Source organism: Eschrichtius robustus, chromosome 9, assembly GCF_028021215.1.
Source record: "Eschrichtius robustus isolate mEscRob2 chromosome 9, mEscRob2.pri, whole genome shotgun sequence".
Taxonomy (NCBI): domain Eukaryota; kingdom Metazoa; phylum Chordata; class Mammalia; order Artiodactyla; family Eschrichtiidae; genus Eschrichtius; species Eschrichtius robustus.
The window spans coordinates 109,561,599-109,584,238 of NC_090832.1; the positions used below are offsets into that span (position 1 = coordinate 109,561,599).

A 22,640-nucleotide genomic window follows, 5' to 3' on the forward strand; every position below is an offset into this window, starting at 1 on the left:
CACCTCTGAAAATGACTGCCATTGTCAATCTCCCATTCAGCTCTCATATCAGTTATTCAGCAACTTCAGTTCAAACACAGCAACCCATCTCCCATCAGCCCACTAATCTCCATTCCTTATGTTGCTGTAGCATTTAAAGACATGTTAATATTTAACCTGTTACATTTTCAGTCTCGCCCTAAACAATTCCATTCTTCAACTGCAACAAATATATGTATCTCTTTAAAGTACAAGCATGACTATGTCATACTCCTCAAAATTTTTTCAACAGTTTCTCTAATTCCTAAGAATAATCGCTAAAATTCTTAGTTATGCACACAAAACACTTGGTAACTGAGTCAGCCACCCCTCTTGCACTTGGATTCCACTCAGAAAGTACCTCCCTGCCTTTCCCAACCCGAAGATTATGAACATGGGGGCATGAGAGCACACACACACTCACACACAGGCTCCATAAATATTCAGCTACTTGCAGTTCTATAAATGTTCAGAGATTTCTTTCACACTGGACTAACTATTCCCAGTTCCTCTCTCAAAATTGCATCGTTTTCATATCATTTGCGTCGTGGTTTAGCTGCAACCCATTCCATGGCCATGCCAAGATATTTTTCCTGACTCTGTGTTACAGACATGCCTTCACGAGCCTCCCTAGTCCATCCAGAGTGCCATTTACCACATTGCATTGAACTTTCTGTTTTCTCCTTTCCCTGCCCACCGCTTGCTGATCTTTACCCCCAAGAGTGTAAGGTCCGAAAGGCCACTTGCGTACTTTCCTGTATCCAATCTGAATCCCTGCCACACTACTTGGCACGCAGTCAAAGCTCAGTGACTGCTTGATAAACAAATATCCAAGGACTACTATGAATGTCAAACAAACTAGGAGAATGTGAATAATCTTTCTAATAATTAGTTTGGGGGTAAGCAGTTTGTCATTTGATTTTTTTCTTTGTTTTTTATGAAGAAGCTACAATTAACAAACCTTGACACAAAACATCCAATGAATCATTTACCATCACATTGATATTCTCATTAGATTCTTCTTAAAGAAAAAGTTTATCTTCTGGAAGAGACTAAAAGGGACATTTTCACTGTAAAGATTTTGCAAGTAAAAACAAATAAGGAAAAGAACAGGGTTTGTGTTTACAGTCACCAAAAAGACCACAAAAATATGGCAGAGAAATAGTAGAATAAGACCTTTAAATATATTTCAACCTCAAGAATATGAAAGTATAATAACTACTTATAGCATCTAAAAGGGGATCTCAATTAAATGTGAATTATAAATTCACAGTAAGTTTGATCATAAGACATGAGGAAGAAAAATATGGGTACACCAAATTAACAATTAACAATCTCCTGATAAGCTACTAGAGAGAAGATAATAAATATTTTCTCATGACTATTTTTCATGTCAAACAAGTGTACTGGAAAGGGATATATTTAGAGAGATTTTCTAATAAAGGTTTGTGGCACTGAAACCAAGATAAATTGCATTAGATCCTTCCCTGAAGTTTTTGAATAACAGAGTAAAATCATCCTACTTCAGTATCACTAAGGCAAAATGTAGAGAAAGGGAATGAGAACATGATCCCATTATTTCTCAACTGTTTCTTAGCACAGTGTAAGCATAACTTATAAAAGGGTTATCATTTCAAAGATGCAATTGCTGGTGTCTTTTTGAAAGGCAAAGGGAAAGCTCCTTGTAAATGAAGTCCTGAAAAGTTTCCATAGATTACAGCTTTTCCCAATTTTTCTTCATCATAGTTCATTGTTTGCATAAGGTACACAAAAGAAATGTAATGTACCTAATCCACTTCAGCCTAAGAGTAAAAGAAGTATATAAACTGTACCTGTCCTGTAAATAACACCTCATATGTCACTCTGTAAGGAAAAAAAAAAAAACAAACGGTTCAATGGCTTTTAAGTTGGTAAATAAATATTATTGAAATAATAATAATAAAAACCCCACATTAGGTGTTCATTCATTAGCACCTAAATTTTACTGTTCATGCACTATGTGACTCCTACAGAAAGGACACCAAGCACTATACATCATAAAGTTTTTCTACTTCTTGCTAATTGAGAAAAGTAAATTTAAAACTTTTAAGAGGAACATTTATGACAGAATAGCAACAGAGGACATAAAGCAATATTTTCATGAGTTATTTAAAATTAGCAGTTAGTTGGACAGGATGTGTAACCAAATAGAAAAATTCAAAAAAGAAAATCTGCAACTCTGAATTAGTGATGGATTAATTGTTAACAGTAACTGCAACCATCTTTCATCTTATTTTGTGTTAATTGTCTTAAATCTGAATAACAATGTAAACTAATAACTATATTAATTGATTCAAATACTAAAGTCAATGTTTATCAAGCTGAAGACCTATTTTAAAGGAAACACTATTCTCACATCCCACCATGTTGCATTAAATTGCTTTTAGTACATCATTAAAATAGGAAACATAAACATAAAACATATGTTTACACAAAACATGTCAAAAACTCTCTATACTTACAGTTTTTATAGAATTATATGACCAGAGCAAAAAATTAATATAGTACTCACAGAACTACATGACTAATAAAAGTAATTTTATGTGATCAATGACACCACTGAATTGAACCCACTGCTGGCTACATGCCGTGATACCCACCATCACCTGCATGTTCTGGGGAGCTCAGCCTGGCTGCTCTCCCATTTGCTTTATGATGACTCACTTCTCTCACACTTTTGTGTATTCAAATTACTGCGAAATTTTCACTCATCTTGTTATGATTTTATGTCAGGTGAATAACACTTGGCTCCAATTCCAAATACACATATTAATGCTATCGAAATTCATCTTCATTAACTTCTGATGATGGAAGAAATACTACCAGGCTACAATGCAATGGGAAACAGAAATATGTGTGTAAACCATGATATTCTGTGCCAGTACTTAATTACACATTCACAATCCAAATAGTGGGGAAATAGTTTTTGAGATATTGATAAATATTAAAAAATATTAACCTTCATTATAAAATGAAGGTTGTTACTGTGGAGAGTTTTTAGACATGAAGTGTATGTCCATGGGTCCTAGTTTGAAAAATACCTCTGAAGAGAAACTGTAGTAGATAGAGTATAGTAGGGTTAAAGCTGACCTAAACAGTATCAAATGTAATAAGGGAGTTAATTTTTAGGCCTTACATTAATTACCAGTATTAGATTGAGATCATTTGCTTTTGAAAAATTAACAAGAGATAACAGAGAATTAATACCTGAAGTACCAAAGCAGAGAGGTTTTCAAATACTTCCAGGAGTCAAAGTTATTTTCAATTCAGCAAAATCAGTGTGTATCCTTGAACAAAGAATTTATTTGGTGTAGTGAGCTATTGAGTGTAGAATGTTAGATAAGAAGTTTCCAAAATATTCCTCCCTCTCTCTCTCTCCCAATCTATGTATACGCACACAGACACATACACACAGACACACACACACATGCACACAAGAAGATCTTTCCTAGTCATGACCTAATTACCGAGGATAAGTAGTGATCTGCTCCTCTGTAATTTTACTGAAGCAGAAATTTGTTTCATGCCCATCTCAGAACTGATGTATCAGTTAGTACTGTAGTCACTTAGCTAATAAATGTGTCTAACTGATGTTTCTACTTTTGCATTGCTACTTATCACTGTGTGACCTTAAAAAGAATGCTGCCTCCTGGTACTTACTGGTTATGAAGTAAATTATATATGAAAAGCCAGGAGAGAGAGGAGAAGATGGCGGAAGAGTAAGACGTGGAGATCACCTTCCTCCCCACAGATACATCAGAAATACATCTACACGTGGAACTGCTCCTACAGAACACCCACTGAACCCTGGCAGAAGACGTCAGACCTCCCAAAAGGCAAGAAACTCCCCACGTACTTGGGAGGGCAAAAGAAACAAGAAAACACAGAGACAAAAGAATAGGGACGGGACCTGCACCAGTGGGAGGGAGAAGTGAAGGAAGAAAGGTTTGCACACACTAGAAAGACCCTTCGTGGGTGGAGACGGTGGGTGGCAGAGAGGGGAAGCTTCGGAGCCACGTAGGAGAGTGCAGCCACAGGGGTGCGGAGGGCAAAGCAGAGAGATTCCCGCACAGAGGATCGGCGCTGAGCAGAACTCACCAGCCTGAGAGGCTTGTCTGCACCCCCACCGGGGCGGGCGGGGGCTGGGAGCTGAGGCTCCAGCTTCGGTCGGATCGCAGGGAGAGGACTGGGGTTGGCGGCGTGAACACAGTCTGAAGGGGCTAGCGCACCACAGCTAGCCGGGAGGGAGTCCAGGAAAAGGTCTGGAGCTGCTGAACAGGCAAGAGACTTTTTCTTGCCTCTTTGTTTCCTGGTTTGCGAAGAGAGGGGATTCAGAGCGCCGCTCAAACGAGCTCCAGAGACGGGCGCAAGCCGCGGCTATCAGCGTGGACCCCAGAGACGGGCTTGAGATGCTAAGGCTGCTGCTGCCACCACCAAGAAGCCTGTGTGCAAGCACAGGTCACTCTCCACACCACCCCTCCCGGGAGCCTGTGCAGCCTGCCACCGCCAGGCTCCCGTGATCCAGGGACAACTTCCCCAGGAGAACGCACAGCGCGCCTTGGGCTGGTGCAACGTCACGACGACTCTGACGCCACAGGCTCGCCCCGCCTCCTCTGTACCCCTCCCTCCCCCCGGCCTGAGTGAGCCAGAGCCCCTGAAGCAGCTGCTTCTTTAACCCCGTCCTGTGTGAGCAAAGAACAAATGCCCTCAGGCGACCTACACGGAGAGGCGGGGACAAATCCAAAGCTGAACACCCAGAGCTGTGCGAACAAAGAAGAAAAAGGGAAATCTCTCCCAGCAGCCTCAGGAGCAGTGGATTAAAGCTCCACAAACAACTTGATGTACCTGCATCTGTGGAATACCTGAATAGACAATGAATCAACCCAAATTGAGGAGGTGGACTTTTGGAGCAGGATATATTATTTTTTCCCCTTTTCCTCTTTTTGTGAGTGTATATGCGTATGCTTCTGTGTGAGATTTGGTCTGTATAGCTTTACTTTCACCATTTGTACTAGGGCTCGGTCCGTCCGTTTTTTTTTTTTTTTTTTTTTTTACTTAAAAAATTTTTTTCGTAATACATTTTTTCTTAGTAATTTTTTACTTATTTTTTATTTTAAAATATTACAAAAAAATTTTTAATAAATTTTTTGATAATAATTTTTTTCTTATTTTTTATTTTAAAAAATTAAAATTTTTAAATAAATTTTTTCTTAATAATTGTTTTCTTATTTTTTATTTTAAAAAATTAAAAAAATTTTCTTAAATTTTTTTCGTAATAATTTTTTTCTTATTATTTTATAATAGCTTTATTTTATTCTATCTCACTTTATTTTATTATATTTTATTTTATCCTCTATCTTTCTTTCTTTCTATTTTATCTCCCTTTATTCTGAGCCATGTGGATGAAAGGCTCTTGGTGTTCCAGCCAGGCATCAGGATTGTGCCTCTGAGGTGGGAGAGCCAACTTCAGGACACTGGTCCACAAGAGACCTCCCAGCCACACGTAATACCAAATGACGAAAATATCCCAGAGATCTCCATCTCAACACCAAGACCAAGCTTCACTCAATGACCAGCAAGCTACAGTGCTGGACACCCTATGACAAACAACTAGCAAGACAGGAACACAGCCCCATCCATTAGCAGAGAGGCTCCCTAAAATCATAATAAGGTCACAGACACCCCAAAACACACCACCAGATGTGGACATGCCCACCAGAAAGATAAGATCCAGCCTCATCCACCAGAGCACAGGCAGTAGTCCCCTCCACCAAGAAGCCTACTCAACCCACTGAACCAACCTTAGCCACTGGGGACAACTACCAAAAACAACAGGAACTACAAACCTGCAGCCTGTGAATAGGACACCCCAAACACAGTAAGATAAGCAAAATGAAAAGACAGAAAAACACACAGCAGATGAAGGAGCAAGGTAAAAACACACCAGACCTAACAAATGAAGAGGAAATAGGCAGTCTACCTGAAAAAGAATTCAGAATAATGATAGTAAAGATGATCCAAAATCTTGGAAATAGAATAGACAAAATGCAACAAACATTTAACAAGGACGTAGAAGAACTAAAGAGGAACCAAGCAACGATGAAAAACACAATAAATGAAATTAAAAACACTCTAGAAGGGATCAATAGCAGAGTAACAGAGGCAGAAGAAAGGATAAGTGACCTGGAAGATAAAATAGTGGAAATAACTACTGCAGTGCAGAATAAAGAAAAAATAATGAAAAGAACTGAGGACAGTCTCAGAGACCTCTGGGACAACATTAAACGCACCAACATTCGAATTATAGGGGTCCCAGAAGAAGAAGAGAAAAAGAAAGGAACGGAGAAAATATTTGAAGAGATTATAGTTGAAAACTTCCCTAATATGGGAAAGGAAATAGTTAATAAAGTCCTGGAAGCACAGAAAGTCCCATACAGGATAAATCCAAGGAGAAACACGCCAAGACACATATTAATCAAACTGTGAAAAATTAAATATAAAGAAAACATATTAAAAGCAGCAAGGGAAAAACAACAAATAACACACAAAGGAATCCCCATAAGGTTAACAGCTGATCTTTCAGCAGAAACTCTGCAAGCCAGAAGGGAGTGGCAGGATATACTTCAAGTGATGAATGAGAAAAACCTACAACCAAGGTCACTCTACCCAGCAAGGATCTCATTCAGATTTGATGGAGAAATTAAAACCTTTACAGACAAGCAAGAGCTGAGAGAGTTCAGCACCACCAAAGCAGCTTTAAAACAAATTCTAAAGGAACTTCCCTAGGCAAGAAACACAAGGGAAGGAAAACACCTAAAATAACAAATACAAAACATTTAAGAAAATGGGAAAAGGAACATACATATCGATAATTACCTTGAGTGTAAATGGATTAAATGCTCCCACCAAAAGACACAGACTGGCTGAATGGATACAAAAACAAGACCTGTATATATGCTATCTATAAGAGACCCACTTCAGACCTAGGGACACATACAGACTGAAAGTGAGGGGATGGAAAAAGATATTCCATGCAAATGGAAATCAAAAGAAAGCTGGAGTAGCAATTCTCATATCAGACAAAATAGACTTTAAAATAAAGACTACTACAAGGGACAAAGAAGGACACTATATAATGATCAAGGGATTGATCCAAGAAGAAAGTATAACAATTGTAAATATTTATGCACCCAACATAGGAGCACCTCAATACATAAGGCAAATACTAACAGTCATAAAAGGGGAAATCAACAGTAACACAATCATAGTAGGGGACTTTAACACCTCACTTTCACCAATGGACAGATCATCCAAAATGAAAATAAATAAGGAAACACAAGCTTTAAATGATACATTAAACAATATGGACTCATTTGATATTTATAGGACATTCCACCTAAAAACAACAGAATACACATTTTTCTCAAGTGCTCATGGAACATTCTCCAGGATAGATCATATCTTGGGTAAGAAATCAAGTCTTGGAAAATTTAAGAAAATTGAAATTGTATCAAGTGTCTTTTCGGGCCACAACGCTATGAGACCAGATATCAATTACAGGAAAAGACCTGTAAAAAATACAAACACATGTAGGCTACACAATACACTACTTAGTAATGAAGTGATCACTGAAGAAATCAAAGGGGCAATCAAAAAACACCTAGAAACAATTGACAATGGAGACACGATGATCCAAAACCTATGGGATGCAGCAAAAGCAGATCTAAGAGGGAAGTTTATAGCAATACAAGCCTACCTCAAGAAACAGGAAACATCTCAAATAAACAACCTAACCTTGCACCTAAAGCAATTACAGAAAGAAGAACAAAAAAAACCCAAAGATAGCAGAAGGAAAGAAATCATAAAGATCAGATCAGAAATAAATGAAAAAGAAATGAAGGAAACAATAACAAAGATCAATAAAACTAAAAGTTGGTTCTTTGAGAAGATAAACAAAATTGATAAACCATTAGCAAGACTCACCAAGAGAAAAAGGGAGAAGATTCAAATCAATAAAATTAGAAATGTAAAAGGAGAAGTAACAACTGACACTGCAGTAATACAAAAGATCATGAGAGATTACTACAAGCAACTCTATGCCAATAAAATGGACAACCTGGAAGGAATGGACAGATTCTTAGAAATGCACAAACTGCCGAGACTGAACCAGGAAGAAATAGAAAATCTGAACAGACCAATCACAAGCACTGAAATTGAAACTGTGATTAAAAATCTTCCAACAAACAAAAGCCCAGGACCAGATGGCTTCACAGGCGAATTCTATCAAACATTTAGAGAAGAGCTAACACCTATCCTTCTCAAACTCTTCCAAAATATTGCAGAGGGCGGACCACTCCCCAACTCATTCTACGAGGCCACCATCACCCTGATACCAAAACCAGACAAAGATGTCACAAAGAAAGAAAACTATAGGCCAATATCACTGCTGAACATAGATGCAAAAATCGTCAACAAAATACTAGCAAACAGAATTCAACAGGACATTAAAAGGATCATACACCATGATCAAATGGGGTTTATTCCAGGAATGCAAGGATTCTTCAATATACGCAAATCAATCAACGTGTTACACCATATTAACAAACTGAAGGAGAAAAACCATATGATCATCTCAATAGATGCAGAGAAAGCTTTTGACAAAATTCAACACCGATTTATGATTAAAGCCCTGCAGAAAGTAGACATAGAGGGAACTTCCCTCAACATAATAAAGGCCATGTATGACAAACCCACAGCCAACATTGTCCTCAATGGTGAAAAATTGAAACCATTTCCACTAAGATCAGGAGGAAGACAAGGTTGCCCGCTCTCACCACTATTATTCAACATAGTTTTGGAACTGTTAACCACAACAATTAGAGAAGAAAAAAAAATAAAAGGAATCCAAATTGGAAAAAAAGAAGTAAAGCTGTCACTGTTTGCAGATGACATGATACTATACATGGAGAATCCTAAAGATGTTACCAGAAAACTATTAGAGCTAATCAATGAATTTGGTAAAGTAGCAGGATACAAAGTTAATGCACAGAAATCTCTTGCATTCCTATACACTAATGATGAAAAATCTGAAAGTGAAATTAAGAAAACACTCACGTTTACCATTGCAACAAAAAGAATAAAGTATCTAGGAATAAACCTACCTAAGGAGACAAAAGACCTGTATGCAGAAAATTATAAGACACTGATGAAAGAAATTAAAGATGAGACAAATAGATGGAGAGATATACCATATTCTTGGATTGGAAGAATCAACATTGTGAAAATGACTCTACTACCCAAAGCAATCTACAGATTCAATGCAATCCCTATCAGACTACCACTGAGATTTTTCACAGAGCTAGAACAAAAAATTTCACAATTTGTATGGAAACACAAAAGACCCCGAAGAGCCAAAGCAATCTTGAGAATGAAAAATGGAGCTTGAGTAATCAGGCTCCCTGACTTTAGACTATACTACAAAGATACAGTAATCAAGACAGTTTGGTACTGGCAGAAAAACAGAAACATAGATCAATGGAACAGGATAGAAAGCCCAGAGATAAACCCACACACATATGGTCACCTTATCTTTTATAAAGGAGGCAAGCATATACAGTGGAGAAAAGACAGCCTCTTCAATAAGTGATGCTGGGAAAACTGGACAGGTACATGTAAAAGTATGAAATTAGAACACTCCGTAACACCATACACAAAAATAAACTCAAAATGGATTAAAGGCCTAAATGTAAGGCCAGACACTATCAAACTCTTAGAGGAAATCATAGGCAGAGCACTCTATGACATAAATCACAGCAAAATCCTTTTTGACCCAGCTCCTAGAGAAATGGAAATAAAAACAAAAATAAACAAATGGGACCTAATGAAACTTAAAAGCTTTTGCACGGCAAAGGAAACCATAAACAAGACCAAAAGACAACCCTCAGAATGGGAGAAAATATTTGCAATTGAAGCAACTGACAATGGATTAATCTCCAAGATTTACAAGCAGCTCATGCAGCTCAATAACAAAAAAACAAACAACCCAATCCAAAAATGGGCAGAAGACCTAAATAGACATTTCTCCAAAGAAGATATACAGATTTCCAACAAACACATGAAAGAATGCACAACATCATTAATCATTAGAGAAATGCAAATCAAAACTACAATGAAATATCATCTCATACCGGTCAGAATGGCCATCATCAAAAATCTAGAAACAATAAAGGCTGGAGAGGGTGTGGAGAAAAAGGAATGCTCTTGCACTGTTGGTGGGAATGTAAATTGATACAGCCACTATGGAGAACAGTATGGATGTTCCTTAAAAAACTACAAATAGAACTACCATATGACCCAGCAATCCCAGTACTGGGCATATACCCTGAGAAAACCATAATTCAAAAAGAGTCATGTACCAACATGTTCATTGCAGCTCTATTTACAATAGCCAGGACATGGAAGCAACCTAAGTGTCCATCGACAGATGAATGGATAAAGTAGATGTGGCACATATATACAATGGAATATTACTTAGCCATAAAAAGAAACGAAATGAAGTTATTTGTAGTGAGGTGGATGGAGTTAGAGTCTGTCATACAGAGTGAAGTAAGTCAGAAAGAGAAAAACAAATACAATATGCTAACACATATATATGGAATCTAAGGGAAAAAAAAGAGAGAGAGTGGCATGGATATATATACACTACCAAACTTAAAATAGATAGCTAGTGGGAAGCAACCGCATAGCACAGGGAGATCAGCTCTGTGCTTTGTGACCACCTAGAGGTGTGGGGTCGGGAGAGTGGGAGGGAGGGAGATGCAAGAGGGAAGAGATATTGGAACATATGTATATGTAAAACTGCTTCAGTTTGTTATAAAGCAGAAAGTAACACACCATTGTAAAGCAATTATACTCCAATAAAGATGTTAAAAAAAAGAAAAGAAAAGAATAGCCAGAGAAAGAAATGGTTCTTTACTAGAAAATATCTATATTAATGGCTTGAGCCTTGCATGTACCAGTATAAAACAGTTAATTTTAATTTTTAGCTTTAGTTTACTACTTTTGGTGAGGTAAATTATGTTAGTATGCATGGACATATATACACTACCAAATGTAAAATAGATAGCTAGTGGGAAGCAGCCACATAGCACAGGGAGATCAGCTCGGTGCTTTGTGTCCACCTAGAGGGGTGGGATAGGGAGGGTGAGAGGGAGACGCAAAGGGGAGAAGATATGGGGGTATATGTATATGTATAGCTGATTCACTTTGTTATGCAGCAGAAACTAACACACCATTGTAAAGCAATTATACTCCAATAAATATGTTAAAAAAATAAATAAGATAAAATAAAATATAAAAAAATGAAATTACAAGAAGTTGAATGATATGGTCTCATAAATCTTTTAGGAATCAGGTATGATGTGTGAGGAGCAATGCTGTACAGATTTGAAGATGCCCTGACAGGGAGGATCCTAAGTGGTCAGCAGGTAATAGGAAAGGATCCAAACGCCCCAGTAACTGAAAAAAGTGTTCAAATAGATATTTGACAGTTTTGCCCAAATGTGGTTTTAATAGAGGGTTATAAATTAGAAGTTGCAGATGTAACTAGAACTTGTCCTTGACCTGATCAAAAATACATTAACTTTTATCGATACTCTTCATTTTATTTATGGTCTCAAGTTCAATGGCTTGAATATCAGGAATAAATATTCCAGTGAACATCTTTGCTCATAGTTGGCCCCCAGTCACTAGAATAAATTCCCATTCCTCACTTTTCTATTACATAAGTTGCAAATCTTATTATTTCTTGCTATGGGGCAGCTCAAATAATCGATATCTATTACTATGATATTTTGAACACATATTACAGAATTAGCCATTGAGATATAGACTTGCATTATTTTGTCCTACACACACACAAATCCACATAACCCAAGCTAAGCATCTATTCTCTCTGCACCTTGGGCTTTTGTATACAGGGACACATGTACAAGTTGACTTGTAAAGTATACAGAGTATGATATTTGGGTTTCCTTGAGAAATATAAACCAGACAAATATCTTTGAGGAAAAGCAAGAAGAAGGAGGAGGTTGAAGACAGAAAGGAAGTAAATATCCCCAAGTATTATAAAAGAAGGAGCACGACTGTTGGTAGGGGAATACATCTATACGTTCTTTAGTAGAATATGTTGTCCTACTGTGCTGGGGTTTTGGAGCACAGTTGATTTGATTCAGAGAAAAATAAAGGCTGTGGTACTTCTCACAAACACATACACACCTAGATCGGCTAGATGTGAACACTTCTTCCAGGGTTACTAAGAGACTTCAATCTGTTCATTATAGAAGGACAGCAATGAAGCAAATTAGCTTCGGGCAAGAGTGTTGACCCAGGTTCAGGACTGGCACACTGGGGTGAGTCTGGACTCTTAGAAACAACTGTTGATTTAGAATATATCACTAGTCTACCTGAAACTAAGGTTGATTTAAAAAATGATTACATAATAAACAAAATGAAACAAAAAGCAAATAAGCACACACATGGATGGTGGGGAATTGGTATTGAAATAAAGAGGATAAAATATGCTTCTGAAAATCCATTGTGTATCCAAGTCACATAAACAGTTATTAATATTTGGCCCCATAATGGAAGATGGTGCTTTTTATGTGGAAGCAGTTATCCCAGGAATCCATTTAATGCCTCAAAATTTATATAAGGGTACTGGGATGGAACATTCATTAAGAACACTTAGGTTTACTGATGAAAGGGATTATAGACTAAATATTAAGGAAAGAACCATCTGACTGTTGCTTGCCCTCCATTACCCCCAGGAAGGACAGACTAGCTGTGTGTTTCTAAAACCCCTTTGAGGGGAGATAATTGAGACAGGCCAGCAGGAGAAGGAGATAGAAGTTAGAGATTTGATAGGGCAATTGACCACTTAAAAAGAGATTTAGTGTGACCCTCAACTTATCTGATACAAAACTGAGTTTCAGGTTCTGAAGATAATAAGGACCCACTCCCACCTCCTGCAAGTTCCCTGGAGAAATGGCAGAACCATGGAAACAAATAGCCTGACACACACACAGGCTGTGTTCTGAGGTGTTCAAGCTTCCAGGTCTGGCCAAGTTCTGCAAAGCCCAGCTGAACCAGAAAGAGAATTGTCTCTTCTCAAATTGATGATGTAGACTTGACTTCAAACATTTGTACTAAAGAGAACAATCCTTTACCTGAATATCTTAGATATCATTTAACTCCAAGATATTTTTGTGTGACCCAAGGTTATGTTAGAGATGCCAAAATTCATAAATGAAATTCAATCTTACACCATCCTTGTGACTTGGGGCTTGGTGCTCATTGATTTCGATTTAGAGATTAACTAGTTAGTATTTCTTGTCCTGGGGTACGGTGAAGGAAAATTCATACCATTTACACTTGTATTGTCAATATTTTCCATGATAGTCACAAACATAACTGCTTCTCAAAGCATTGTAGAATTTCAAACAAGGAGATAAATTTGATGGAGTTCACTTCCTGCCCAGCAAATTCTAATTAGTCAGTCAATATCATCCAAATACCAAATGTTGTAATATATACTGTGTAAGGTCTGGAAGAAAACAATTGGTTAAAAAAAGAAGTACAAGGATCAGATGCAAGAAAAGAAATAATAGTGAACATGATAGTAAGAAGAGCCTTAATCTTTAAGAGTTCAGGGTAGCAGGATCAGTTATATTAAGGGATGGGACACTGAAGTTACAGCCAGAACTGAGCAAAAAATTAATCTACTTCAATGGTTCCCAGTTCAAAGATCTTAAATTAATGTCCAAGATGCTTCGTGCCCCCACAGTTTATCTAAATATATTTTCAGTCTTCTGGATTTGGAATTAAACAGATGGTTTTTCAGAAAAATCCTAACTGGAAAATGAAAGGAAAAATATAATTGTCAGTGACATCTATAGGTATTGCTGTTTTACCAAAGCATACCTAATACTATGCCTCTAATAATAAAAGGTGTTAAAAATGGTATATTTACAGAGTGAAGTAAGTCAGAAAGAGAAAAACAAATACCGTATGCTAACACATATATATGGAATCTAAAAAAAAAAAAAAAAAAAAAAAAAATGGTCATGAAGAACCTAGGGGCAGGACGGGAATAAAGATGCAGACCTACTATAGAATGGACTTGAGGATACGGGGAGGGGGAAGGGTAAGCAGGTACAAAGTGAGAGAGTAGCACTGACATATATGCACTACGAAATGTAAAATACATAGCTAGTGGGAAGCAGCCACATAACACAGGGAGATCAGCTCTGTGCTTTGTGACTATCTAGAGGGGTGGGATAGAGATGGTGGGAGGGAGATGCAAGTGGGAGGAGATATGGGGATGTTTGTATATGTATAGCTGATTCACTTTGTTATACAGAAGAAACTAACACACCATTGTAAAGCAATTATACTCCAATAAAGATGTTACAAAAAATGGTATATTTAACATCTTTTACATTAATATCTCACCTTGTTGATCAATTGTAGGAGACAGTTATTTTCATTTTTTCTGAACATAGGCTTATGTTCAAAAAATTAGTGTGAATCATACAATTCATAAAATATAAATCATTAAATATGTATTTACTTTCTATTAATTATGCTGAAAAGATATTTCCAGTGAGTTTAAAGTACAGTGCCTGGATGTAAGTGCTTGCATTTCTTTATCATCGTTATAAACCTTAAACAAGCAATAGACCCATGAGATCTCTAAACTTATAAACACAAACTCTTTATTAATACTGCCAACAAGCCAGAGGGCACCCAAACAAAAAAATAAAAAATAAAAAAAGAAAGAGAGCTTTTCCAATACCCATGTAATATCTGCTTATTCCAATTATTAGATATTCAAAAGAGAGACTAAGTAAAGGATGGATTTAATATCTTATACATTATATAATTATTATGCATAAACTAATGATATATATGTATTATCATTAAGATTATCCTTTCATTCTTTATATTCTTATAATTCTATTGATATTAAATGACATGTAATAAACATTAGAAATTCCCAAATTAAAAAGTAGATCACTTCTTTTAGGTTAATTTCCTCAAAGGAGTCAAAGAGAAATCTTGCCACATTACATATGCCTGCATGGTGATATATAGTAAGTATTTAACTTGAAGTATGACAAAAGACTTTAACTCATCAATTAATTCATCAGTTTTAAGAATTCTGAAATTATGAACTCAGATATCCCTAAGGATTTGTAAAGACCCTCATCTTGTTCACAGAGATATTAAGACATAATGGCAAAATGACAAGTTTCAATCCATAGAAATATGAGAAGGTTTTGAGATACCAATGAACATGTTCAAAAATGAACTATTTACAGATTGAGTCCTTTCCATATGTTTTATTACATTAATTTTTATTTTATTCCTTGAATAAAATTAGAATATTCTAATTATATATAAGAGAAGAAAGTATATGTGAGAGGAGCTGTCCTATCTATACAATGTTGTGCATATCTATACAATTCTGTGCATACCAATCCTAGAACTTATTATGTCCCTAGGTCACAAGAACTGATTGGAAAATTCACTCTGGCTGGCTCTTTAGCATCTTTTAAGTTAAAAGGCTTTGGGTTTAACAATTTATTCTGACTGAGCCACAGGGTTACATAAAGGCAGGCGGCCTAGCTTCTGTTCCCCCTTGGACTGGAGATAATGATCACTGCATAAACAGGATATGTTTTACATTTGAATCCATAATCATCAAAGCCTAAAAAAGGAGAGCCATCTTTGGCTCTCATTCTACTCCCACATTCATTAAATATTAAAATCGTGATTTTTACCTCCCAAATCTCTCTCAACCCTACCCATCTTCTCCCTTTTCACTGTCTGCTGGACTCACACTCCCACCTCCCCAGGTGGGATCATTGCAGCATTTGGTATACTATCTCCTTTGCCAGATAAATTACTCTCAGTAGATATTTTTTAAAATGCAAACTTGACTATTTAACTCTCGCCCATACAATCCCTAAAATACCTGTTCTCATTATGTACAGGATTAAGTCCAAAATCCAATAAGCATTTTTTACTAGTCTCTTGAAGGACTGGTTCCTTAGTCTCTCCTTTCCTTGTTTCACTTTTTTTTTTTTTTCTTTTACTTTTGTTATCAAATATATCAGGGTCATGAGTTCATCCTTTAAGACTGAAGTCAAAGGACATTTCCTTTTTAAGCCTCATAGGACCCCACAAAACAGAGTAGGTTACTTTCTACTTTATTCTTCCACTGAAGCTTTGTGTATTTGTAACATGTAGCCCTTACATACTGTGTTATATTTTGTTGATGAAAAAGTTAATCAGTCCATTGAAGAAATAAATGGAAAATTTTATTCCAGCCAAGCTGAAGATTATAACACAGGAACACCCTCTCAGAAAGCTCTGAGGACTGTTCTGCCTGTTAGACATCAAAGCACAGTTATATAAGTTTTTTGAGACAGAGGGCTATACACTAAACGAAGTACTATTGATAGTTTACACAATTCAGGTCTATACATACAAAGCCAGTAGTAAACTGGGTCACTGGTCATCATGGCCCCTTACAAGATTAAGAAGGAAAGTTATATCCTAAGGAGTTTGACCCTGATGAGATTAAGAAAGAATGTTATCTCCTAAGGAGCTCTGGTTAATGCAGATGCACCACACACACTAAAGGGGAGAGAGGAGGCCCAAAGGGGCAAAGAACAATATTGTGTTTAAATTTGTTTATCTTGCCATAAAATATGAATTGTATTTCATCAATTTGTGTACAGACTTCCTTAATAAATTACAAGTTTATTCATTTAAGATATGTATCCACTTTATTTCTATGTCTTTTCTATATGCCAGGTCAGAAACACCCAATAAATATTTGTTGCATAAACAGACAAGTTAATTAATTTAAAAAATATTTATGGCTTTCTTTGCTTATGCTGTGTTCCAGAGGGGGTCAACGGCCAGGTCTGCCCCAGGATTAGCGTGGCATGAACATCTTTGCTAAGAAGTGATTGAGATCATATGTTTCAGGCTGAAGTCCCAGTAAATTAGCTCTTCCAAGGATGATTCCTAAAACGTTAGCTGAGTGGCTGACATGGTCTTGGTGCTCCAGTCGGATGTCAGGCTTGAGGCTCTGAGGTGGGAGAGCCAAGTCCAGGACACTGGTCCACCAGAGACCTCCCTGCCCCACATAATATCAAACGGCGAAAGCTCTCACAGAGATCTCCATCTCAACGCTAAGACCCAGCTCCACTCAACAACCAGCAAGCAACAGTGCTGGACTCCCCATGCCAAACAACTAGCAAGACAGGAACACAACACCACCCATTAGCAGAGAGGCTGCCTAAAATCATAATAAGGACAGAAACCCTAAAACAAACCACCAGACGTGGTCCTGCCCACCAGAAAGACAAGATCCAGCATAATCCACCAGAATATAGGCACCACTCCCTTCCACCAGGAAGCCTACACAACCCACTTAACTAATATTACCCACTGGGGGCAGACACCAAAAACAACAGGAACTACGAACTTGCAGCCTGCAAAAAGGAGACACCAAACACAGTAAGTTAAGCAAAATGAGAAGACAGAGAAACACACAGCAGATGAAGGAGCAAGGTAAAAACCCAAGAAACCAAACAAATGAAGAGGAAATAGGCAGCCTGCCTGAAAAAGAATTCAGAGTAATAATAGTAAAGATGATCCAAAATCTTGTAAATGTACTGGAGAAAATACAAGAAACGTTTAACAAGGACCTAGAAGAACTAAAGAGCAAACAAACAATGATGAACAACACAATAAATGGAATTAATAATTCTCTAGAAGGAATCAATAGCAGAATAACTGAGGCAGAAGAACGGGTAAGTGACCTGGAAGATAAAAGAGTGGAAATAACTACCACAGAGCAGAATAAAGAAAAAAGAATGAAAAGAATTGAGGACAATCTCAGAGACTTCTGGGACAACATTAAACGCACCAACATTCGAATTATAGGGGTCCCAGAAGAAGAAGAGAAAAAAAAAGAGACTGAAAAAATATTTGAAGAGATTATAGTTGAAAACTTCCCTAATATGGGAAAGGAAATAGTCAGTCAAGTCCAGGAAGCACAGAGAGTCCCATACAGGATAAATCCGAGGAGAAACATGCCCAGACCCATATTAATCCACCTATCAAAAATTAAATACAAAGGAAAAATATTAAAAGCCACAAGGGAAAAGAAACAAATAACATACAAGGTAATTCCCATAAGGTTAACATCTGATCTTTCAGCAGAAACTCTGCAAGCCAGAAGGGAGTGGGAAGACATATTAAAGTGATGGAAGGGAAAAACTTAAAACCAAGATTACTCTACCCAGCAAAGATCTCATTCATACTCAATGGAGAAATTAAAACCTTTACAGACAAGCAAAAGCTAAGAGAATTCAGCAACACAAAACCAGCTTTACAACAACTGCTAAAGGAACTCCTCTAAGCAGGAAACACAAGAGAAGGAAAACACTGACAATAACAAACCCAAAACATTTAAGAAAATGGGAATAGGAACATACATATCGATAATTACCTTAAATGTAAATGGATTAAATGCTCCCACCAAAAGACACAGACTGGCTGAATGGAAACAAAAACAAGACCCATATATATGCTGTCTACAAGAGACACACTTCAGACCTAGGGACACATACAGACTGAAAGTGAGGGGATGGAAAAAGATATTCCATGCAAATGGAAATCAAAAGAAAGCTGGAGTAGCAATTGTCGTATCAGACAAAATAGACTTTAAAATAAAGACTATTACAAGCGACAAATAAGGACACTACATAATGATCAAGGGATCAATCCAAGAAGAAGATATAACAATTGTAAATATTTACGCACCCAACGTAGGAGCACTTCAATACATAAGGCAAATGCTAACAACCTTAAGAGGGGAAGTCGATAGTAACACAATCATAATACAGGATTTTAACACCGGACTTTCACCATTGCACAGATCATTTAAAATGAAAATAAATAAGGAAACACAAGCTTTAAATCATACATTAAAGAAGATGAACTTAATTTATATTTATAGGACATTCCATCCAAAAACAACAGAATTCGCTTTCTTCTCAAGTGTTCATGGAACATTCTCCAGGATAGATCATATCTTGGGTCACAAATCAAGCCTTGATAAATTTAAGAAAATTGAAATCATATCAAGTAGCTTTTCCAACCACAATGTTATGAGACTTGATATGAATTACAGAAAACAAAAAAAAAAAAAACTACAAAAAATACAAACACATGGAGGCTAAACAATACACTACTAAATAACCAAGAAATCACTGAAGAAATCAAAAGGAAACAAACAAAATAATACCTAGAAACAAATGACAATGAAAACATGATGACCCAAAACCTATGAGATGCAGCAAAAGCAGTTCTAAGAGGGAAGTTTATAGCAATACAATCCTACCTCCAGAAAGAAGAAACATCTCAAATAAAGAGCCAAACCTAACACCTAAAGCAATTAGAGAAAGAAGAACAAAAAAACCCCAAAGTTAGCAGAAGGAAAGAAATCATAAAGATCAGATCAGAAGTAAATGAAAAAGAAATGATAGAAACAATAACAAAGATCAATAAAACTAAAAGCTGGTTCTTTGAGAAGATAAACAAAATTGATAAACCATTAGCCAGACTCATCAAGAAATAAAGGGAGAAGACTCAAATCAATAGAATTAGAAATGAAAAAGGAGAAGTAACAACTGACACTGCAGAAATACAAAGGATCATGAGAGATCACTACAAGCAACTATATGTCAATAAAATGGACAACCTGGAAGAAATGGACAAATTTTTAGAAAGGTATAACCATCCAAGACTGAATCACGACGAAACAAAATATGAACAGACCAATCACAAGCACTGAAATTGAAACTGTGATTAAAAATATTCCAACAAACAGAAGCCCAGGACCAGATGGCTTCACAGACGAATTCTACCAAATATTTAGATAAGAGCTAACACCTATCCTTCTCAAACTCTTCAAAGTATAACAGAGGGAAGAACACCGCCAAACTCATTCTATGAGGCCACCATGACCCTGGTACCAAAACCGGACAAAGATGCCACACACAATAAAACAAAAACAAAAGTGATATTCATCAATATCACTGACGAACATAGATGCAAAAATCCTCAACAAAATACTAGCAAACAGAATCCAGCAGCACATGAAAGGGATCATACACCATGATCAGGTGGGGTGTATCCCAGGAATGCAAGGATTCTTCAATATATGCAAATCAATCAATGTGATACCCCATATTAACATATTGAAGGAGAAAAATCATATGATCATCTCAATAGATGCAGGAAAAGTTTTTGACAAAATTCAACACACATTTATGATAAAAACTCTCCAGAAAGTAGGCATATAGGGAACTTACCTCAACATAATAAAGGCCATATATGACAAACCCACAGCCAACATCATTCTCAATGGTAAAAAACTGAAACCATTTCCACTAAGTTCAGGGATAAGACAAAACTTCCCACTCTCACCACTATTATTCAACATAGTTTTGGAAGTTTTAGTCACAGCAATCGGAGAAGGAAAAGAAATAAAATTAATCCAAATCGGGAAAGAAGTAAAAATTTCACTGTTTGCAGATGACATGATACTATACATTGAGAATCCTAAAGACACTACCAGAAAACTGCTAGAGCTAATCAATGTATTTTGTAAAGTAACAGGATACAAAACTAATGCACAGAAATCGCTTGCATTCCTATACACTAATGATGAAGGATCTGAAAGAGACATTAAGAATCACACTCATTTACCATTGCAACAAAAAGAATAAAATACCTAGGGATATACCCACAGAAGGAGGTAAAAGACCTGTATGCAGAAAACTATAAGACACTGATGAAAGAAACTAAAGATGGTACAAACAGATGTAGACATAGGCCATGTTCTTGGATTGGAAGAATCAACACTGTGAAAATGACTCTACTTCCCAAAGCAATCTACAGATTCAAAGCAATCCATATCAAACAACCAATTTCATTTTTCACAGAATTAGAACAAAAAATTTTCACAATTTGTATGGAAACACAAAAGGCCCCGAATAGCCAAAGCAATCTTGAGAATGAAAAATGGAGCTGGAGGAATCATGCTCCCAGACATCAGACTTTATTACAAAGCTACAGTAATCAAGACAGTATGGTACTGGCACAAAAACAGAAATATAGATCAATGGAAGAGTATAGAAAGTTCAGAGGTAACCCCACGCACCTATGGTCAACTAATCTATTACAAAGGAGGCAAGGATATACAATGGAGAAAAGACAGCCTCTTCAATAAGTGGTGCTGGGAAAACTGTACAGCTACATGTAAAAGAATGAAATTAGAACACTCCCCAACACCATACACAAAAAATAAACTCAAAATGGATTAAAAACCTAAATGTAAGACCAGACACTAGAAAACTCTTAGAGGAAAACATAGGCAGAACACTCTATGACATAAATCACAGCAAGATCCTTTTTGACCCACCTCTTAGAGAAATGGAAATAAAAATAAAAAACAAATGGAACATAATGAAACTTAAAAGCTTTTGCACAACAAAGGAAACTATAAACAAGATGAAAAGACAACCCTCAGAATGGAAGAAAATATTTGCAAACAAAGCAACTGACAAAGGATTAATCTCCAAAATATACAAGCAGCTCATGCAGCTCAATGTCAAAAAAATAAACAACCCAATCCAAAAATGGGCAGAAGACCTAAATAGACATTTCTCCAAAGAAGATATACAGATGGCCAAGAAACACATGAAAGGATGCTCAACATCACTAATCATTAGAGAAATGAAAATCAAAACTACAATGAGATATCACCTCACACCAGTCAGAATGGCCATCATCAAAAAATCTACGAACAATGCTGGAGAGGGTGTGGAGTAAAGGGAAACTTCTTGCACTGTTGGTGGGAATGTAAATTGATACAGCCATTATGAAGAACAGTATGGAGGTTCCTTAAAAAACTAAAAATAGAACTACCATATGACCCAGCAATCCCACTACTGGGCATATACCCTGAGAAAACCATAATTCAAAAAGAGTCATGTACCAACATGTTCATTGCAGCTCTATTTACAATAGCCAGGACATGGAAGCAACCTAAGTGTCCATTAACAGATAAATGGATAAAGAAGATGTGGCACATATATACAATGGAATATTACTAGTCATAAAAAGAAACAAAATTGAGTTATTTGTAGTGAGGTGGAAGAACCTAGAGTCTGTCGTACAGAGTGAAGTAACTCAGAAAGAGAAAAACAAATACTGTATGCTAACAAATATATATGGAATCTAAAAAAAAAAAAAAAAAAAGTTTCTGAATAACCTAGGTGCAGGACAGGAATAAAGACACAGACATAGAGAATGGACTTGAGGACACGGGGAGGAGGAAGGTTAAACTGGGACAAAGTGAGAGAGTAGCATTGACATATATACACTACCAAATGTAAAATACATAGCTAGTGGGAAGCAGCCGCATAGCACAGGGA

General features: G+C 36.7%; 1 protein-coding gene across 1 annotated transcript in view; it reads right to left on the minus strand.

The window, feature by feature from the left end:
- The window catches only part of EYS (eyes shut homolog), a 1,820,808-nt gene that overhangs the window by 1,113,624 nt on the left and 684,544 nt on the right, over positions 1–22,640 (minus strand). The window lies entirely within an intron of this gene.